At 47.0% G+C, this 6868-nt stretch overlaps 1 long non-coding RNA gene across 1 annotated transcript; it reads right to left on the reverse strand.

Moving 5' to 3' along the window:
* LOC121034518 (uncharacterized) lies at window positions 1-6697 on the reverse strand. The gene is made up of 4 exons (XR_005792476.1): window positions 5598-6697; window positions 4978-5057; window positions 2029-2142; window positions 1-1533 (listed from the first exon to the last, which is right to left on the reverse strand). It is a non-coding gene; the product is annotated as an uncharacterized LOC121034518 (long non-coding RNA).
* Between the last annotated feature and the right edge of the window lie 171 nt (window positions 6698-6868).

The raw sequence follows: 6868 nt of genomic DNA on the forward strand, positions 1-6868 counted from the left end.
TCTATTACAAACATACACTTTATAATATGCATAGTATCTTATAACTATAATATATACATTATAAATAAAAATAAACATTGGAGGTGTGTGCTCAACATTTTTTCTGAGGGGTAGAAGGTGAAACATCGAATACCTGTATCTCCATAACCCTGTGTACCTCACCTTAAAGACATGGTGGACATTCTCTGGGATTCCACATATGTGTTCAAAGTTGACAGCTTTGTTTTGGCCACAGGAATCGCACAAGATTTATATACACACTTTTCTGGACATGTTAAGCATACCCAGAAGAGCTAGATTGTGTGAGATTGTACGCCCACAGCACCAAGTAAATGTCACAATCCCTTCTCCCAAGGTGGTTGTGGGCTCTCAGGACAGATCAAGGGCCCATAAGTCACCCCTTCTAGAGCCTGGGTTCATAGAGAGTCCCTGCCCTGCACCCCTGGGCCTTGCTCTCCACCATCCACCAATTCTCATCTTCCTACATTCTCTGCCTGGGTACCTGGCAAATCTCCTATCACTAACTAACACAAGGGCAGTCAAGATCTAGCGCTCCCTCCAGGAAGCTGGGGTCAAGTATCATCCAAATATTCAGGACAGAGATGAGGCCAGTTTAGGACTGCACACAAGTTTAGCACGAACCGCTTGCAAAGGTGTTGAGCTGGCCCCAGTGGAGAGCAGGGACTGTAACTCCTACACCCCACCCGTGGAACTCAAAATTGCTGTAGTGAAGCCTTGAGTTCAGAGGGTGAGGGGGAAACATCTAGGACCATGAATCTATGGTGGGGCACAGTTTCCACCTGCGCCCAAGATCCCATTCCCTTCCGGATGACAGCTGCAGAAGTGGGCACTGCGACTCATTTCTCAGCCTCGGTGAAAGCATACCGCTGCCCCCCCCTCCACGGGACGTGCCCTGGGGCCAGGAGGGGACGCAGAACTTGGGGCTCTGTTCTGGTAAAGTGCTGCTGGTGGTGGCGGTCTGTCGGGAAGCGTGGACCACGGGCGTGTTGGGGTTGCTAAAGCAGGATGTGTTCTCCACTTTCCCCTCCCGATAGGGAGGTAGCTGCAGGCAGGGCAGCTGATAAAATTGGCTCAGCAAAGCCGGGAGGGAAAGGAGAAAACACTGTTAACAGGTTCAGGAAAGAAACGGACACATGTCTTCCAGTAACACGCATGTCACTCTCTAAGCCACTGGAAAGGAACTGGATGCAAAATTAGGGACATGAACAGTGAGCCATGACACGGGTCACCCCCTCTCCTGCCCACCAGGCAGCCCAGCAACGAAGGGGGTCAGTACTGCAAACTAGGTGCTGAGATGGATGTGCTCAGGCCTGAGACGACAACAGGTGCTACTCAGAGGTGGGCATTGTCCGCAAGACCCATCTGTTTTGAAACAAACTTTGAACTCAAAAGTCAATTCTCTCTGCCATTTGGTCCCCCTGAGGTGTTGCCCGGCTCAACAACACCAAAGCAGGGCAAATGGGTCGCCCGGTCATCAGTGACAGGAACGTTCACACTGCAGATGCACAGCACCTGCAGCGAAGTGAGGAGAGCGTGAGGAAGGGTCAAGGGTTGAGTGGGTGAAAAGGAGGGACACAGACGGGTGGGAAGGAAGGAGAAGGTCTCTATCACCACGAATCAGGCCACTCCCATTCCTTGCTCTTCTCCCCCAGTACCTGACTCAGGCTCCACCTGCTGGTGGCTGCCTAGAACACCGACGAGGTGACCTGAACTTGGTGCCATCTCGGCAAGTGTGTGCACATGTTTTCTTGTGCGTGGAGCAGGTGGTGTAGAGGGGGAGGGTGTCTTTGAGCACAAAAGCAATGCCTGCCAGACCCCTTTATGGGTAAGTCCTTTCTTACAGCCATTCTTGATGACACTGTGCAGGATCGTGTGCTCAATGCGAATAACTGGTGATCGTTGCATGCTTGGTAGAGTCATGGGGTATCTTCTTCAGGACCTACACCGCACCTGAACCACAGGCAGGTTCTGCAATTTGTGACAAGGATTCGGGTGTTCTGGGCTCACCTGGGACCACAATTCAGCCCGCTGAAGCCAACGTGGCCAGACATTCCAAAGGTCTCTCCACAGCCATCCACATGGTCGGGGTCAATGCCGCTACAGGGCCGAGTGGAGTCACTGCTGAAAAAAGAAGAGCCACCAAAAAGTGGAGTCACCAAGGAGGAGGAGTCCCCATGAAATAATAGAAGAGCGGCTGGAGCCACCCTTTGTGCCATTTCCACCTGGAGGAGAGAAGAGGGTGGGGTCAATGTAGCTCATCCCGGCTCTCCTGCAGTCTCTTCACCTGCCTTGGCTCCCTCATCCAGGCCTAGAGAAGCAGCCCTTATCTCCTCCGGGCAGGTGCACACTTACACGGCAACTGAAGCCTGGGAAGTTCACGTCTGCTTTTCGTTACATAATTAAAATGGTGAACGTTAATTTTTAAAATTGCTTCTCCTAACGTGAATTTCAGACAGGATGAGTAACCACATCGGTAGAAAACCCAGAGCTAGAGAACTCAGGGAGGGGGTGACCCTCAGGAGTGACCCTCCTTATGTTCCCAAGGGCAAACACTACTCCCCCAAGGTGAGGTAGTGGCTTCACGTGCTGAAGGACTGGCCGTGGGTCCCATAACAAGCCGCTTCTGACTCACAGCTCTTTGCTTTTCACTGGGGGCTGCTCTACGTTGTGAAGTACTAGAATCATCCAGTCTAGAATCCCACTCTCTGACCTCTGCCTTTGCTTTTTCCAAATTGCCCTTCATAGGCCAATTAGTCAGGAAACGACAGTGTGCTGGCTCTTACAGGTGTCCATCAGCAACCTCTGGCCTTTGTTCTCTCTTCATCCATGGTAGATGTTATAGGCTGAGTTGTGTCCACCACCGGCCCCGCAAAATTCACATATTTAGGTACCAACCCCCCGGTATCTCAGAATGGAACTGCGCTTGGAGAGAAGGTCTTTAAAGAGGTGATTAAGCTAAAATGAAGCCCTCAGGGTGGGCATTAACCCAATATGACCGGTGTCCTTATAAGAAGGTGTAGAGACACAGAAAAGGTCAAGTGAGGACACGGCAAGAAGGGAGCTGTCTACAAGCCAAGGAGAGAGGCCTCAGAGGAAACCTAATCTGCCCACACCTTGATCTTGGACTTCTAGTCTCCAGAACTGCAAGATAACAAATTTCTGTTGTTTAAGCCCCCCAGTCCATGGTAGTACTTGCTATGGAGGCCCTGGCCAACGAATAGACTTCATGGACCATGACTGAAGCAACATTCTAAACACCCTCACCTCCTTCTTGATTCATCATTCCTATCAGGCAAAAGACCAAACCCTCTGCATCTCCCCGCACCTGATCTGGCTGAGACTCGCTAGATAAGATCACCCAGGCAAGTATATTGTGCCACCACAGTCCTACAGTCTCCAGCTAAGGGACATCTCCACTACTACCTGGAGTTCGGACTTCCATTCATCCCACCTGTTTGGCTAAGTTCCTTCTCAGTGCATTTAAGAGACATGAGTGAACAAGACTGACATTGCTCCCTGCTCCAGGGACCTGGTATCACTGTTCCATGGTCAAGTCTCCTGTCCTTAACTATTTCCAACGTTCTCCACTTTGACAAACTTCTATTCCCCCAACCTCAACACATGCATCACATGCCACTTCACACAGGAAGCAGAAGCCACCAGAAGAGAATTTCTCTTCGCCAAACTAAAAAAAAAAAAAAAAAAAAAAAAAAAAAAAAAAATGTGTACCCCACCCCTCCTCTCCTCCTTTCCTGTTATAGTGAAAAAGGTTTCTCAAGGTGAACCCGTTGAACTTTCCAGCTGGGAAAGTTGCCTTTCTTTCCCCAGGCATACTCCTTTAGTCTATGTTATGACTTTTGGCTCAGTTGTTTATTATTGCCTTGCACAACCAGGACTCGCTGCTCGATCAACAGCATTAAGTGCTTAGCATTTAGCTGGTACTCAAGAACCAATGTATTTTTTGGATCCGCTTGTATAAGCGTATACCAAAGGCATCACTGTATAGCTTCTATATAACATGGAGTTCTGCAGAACAATCCCGGCAATCTTTCTATGGCGGTTCACACAGATGGACCTAATTTTGTATTTTGGGTGCGACATAGTTCGACTATTGGACAATTCCACGGCTGTTGTTAAGTTTAATGAACAGGGGAGTCCCACTTCCCAAATGGGAACCTCTAGTGCCCAGGGCTGCCTGCAGGAGCCCTGGGCACTAGAGGTTCCCTAGTGAAGCAGCAAAGCCCAGCCTACGTTGTTACAGCAGAGCACATTTGAAGCTCTTTCTGGAGAACCCGAACCTCAGCAAGATGTCTGGCAAATTACAGCTACTCTGTGAAACGCGTAAGTAGCTGACATAAATAATCTCTTCCGGCATCTTCACTTAGTTTCAGGCCACCTGTGGTGATAATCTTTAAGGTACAGGTAAAACAATGGTAAAAAGACAAAGACAACTTGTAAGAAAATATATATATATATATATATATTTATATGTAAATATAAAATGAGGGAGATGGGAAAGGGGATGTTCTCTGATTTTCAGACATAATTTTCAGCCAAGGAAAATCACAACGCTTCACATCAAAAACTCTTTCCAGTGTGGCCATTCGGTTTGGGTGAGTTAGGAACTTGCCTCACACACAACCTGAAAGGGGGTGTCAAATGACTTAGTAATGAAGAAATATTTCAAGGCAACATTCTTAACAACAAAAGTTAATGACAAAAAATCCTTGATGAACAAAATATCAAAATTTTAAATAAAGACAAGATCTGGCCTTGAATTACAAAAGCCTGAGAGTTGTACAAGTTGGGTGAAGGGGGCAGCAAAATTCGATTTTGACAAATTCCATTTGGTCTACCCATTTTTTTGTCAAAGAAACTGAAGTTCATTTCCTTGCTAAATATCCCGAACACTTTTCACATGACACTGCCAGAAAGGAGTATGATTTGCTTACTTACCTCTGATAGTGAAGTGTATGTCTCAATACATAGAGAAGCACTTGATGAAAATTTTGATTTAGTCAAAATGGAGACCGAGCCTAAAAATGTGCCAACAAGACAGTTATCACTGTTTTCAGCCGAAGAAAAGATTATCAAAATAATGGCCTGCCATAAAATCATATTTTCAAACTGTGGGAAAAGAATATCACCTGGAATGTGGAAATGAATTAGGGAAAGATGGAGAAAAGAATTAATGTAAATGAAACGTGTATGCTATTTCTCCAATACCGTTTCAGTACTAACGTTAAATTCTCTCAGACGGCAACTCTCTCAAATGAAGATAAATTGAGCAAAATAGTTAGTTCTGAAAATGATTCATGAGTTTGCTTTCACCGAAGCCCAGGAAATGATAAATTCTGGGTTTGGTATACATAAAATATTAAACGTTAAAATAACCCGAGTTTTAATACACCTACTTTTCAATATTTTTCCAACAGTTTAACGTTGCAGGAAAAAGTAACCTTTACATTTCAATAAAATCATACATATTGATTCGTGTCCAGACTGTAGATGCGTACCGCCTTTCCCTGACCTCCCGTCCTTCTCCCCCAGAAACAATCCTGGATCTGCAAACATACCCCACGAAGTGCACTTTCAGTCCTGCCCCGCATCCCGAGGAAATGAGCCCTTTGTAAACCGCTCTGGCTGAAACACTGCTCGACAAAGGAGAGGATCCACGCAGGGGCCGACCATGAACATTAAAGGCTCGGTGCGAAGTGCGGCTCAGCTCCCCCTCGGCGGTCAGGCCCGACAAGGGAGGGGTCTGCTCGCTGTCCTCGCGGCCCCACCCTGTCCCGAATTCCGGCGGCGCCTCTCCCGGGAGGGGCCCCCCGCTGCTTGCGAAGCTGCGGTTTCCGCGGGACCCGGCGTTTGACGCCCTGGCGGGTTCCGCCGGTGGGAGATGCCGGTTGGGTCGTTACGTTGAGTTCGAGCGCCCCCTTCTGGCCGTTGGGGCGTAGCGAGGGGGCCTGGCGCGCGCTGTTTAAGAGCTGGCAACCTGCAGTTTCACTGTGGTCCAGGTGAAGCTGAGAAATTCTCCACTCCTGGTCTCTGCAGACGGCAATGGTGATGGTCAGCGGTAGCTGAGTCTGTTCCTTTGGTTCGCTATGATTTTGGAGCCAAAGCCTGGAAAATAAGGACACCGGAATTCTTTTCAGGCATCTGAAAAGCAATGCCTATAAATTAGGCTGGAATGCCAGAATCCAATTCAAGTTTCCTGAGGAAAGTAGAGATATCATCAAAATCCAGAAGGCATAAGATCTCTGTTTCTGCTATCAGATTCTCCAGCATATATTCAGTCGGCTCAGTATGGAGACACAGCTAGTTTAGAGGAAGATCCTCCTGGAGAAATCTACCCTTTAGCCTTAACCACCAAACCAGGAACTACTGGAGGAAAGGCTGAATATAGAAATCCTTCAGCCCTGTCCTATGGGGATATTGCTGTCCAGAGATTCTTCCAGGGCATCATTCCCCATATGAAGGACTAGGAAGTTGTCAGAAAGAAAACTGAAGTGCACTCTTCCCTTAGTTAATAATCCCTGTAGGAAACAATCAGGACATTATGTTACACTCAACCGATTTTAATCAATTTTGTCACTGTTTGCCAGGCTGGAAAAAAGTTGACAGTTCTTTCCAGGTACTTACTGAAAAGGCAAAGAGAAAAATGGAGACTGAGTACTCCAATAATAACCAGGAGTTTCTTTCTCAATCTGATATTCTACATCTTACACATACAGAGAAAATATTTTTGTAATCCATTAAATGGTGGTTGTTGTTCTTTTTTAAAAAATACTCTTCAAAAATCTTTTATAACCTCCCTTGAACCATAATTCACATTGTGTCTTTTGGT

Source organism: Herpailurus yagouaroundi, unplaced genomic scaffold, assembly GCF_014898765.1.
Source record: "Herpailurus yagouaroundi ecotype Mexico unplaced genomic scaffold, PumYag 160, whole genome shotgun sequence".
NCBI lineage: Eukaryota > Metazoa > Chordata > Mammalia > Carnivora > Felidae > Herpailurus > Herpailurus yagouaroundi.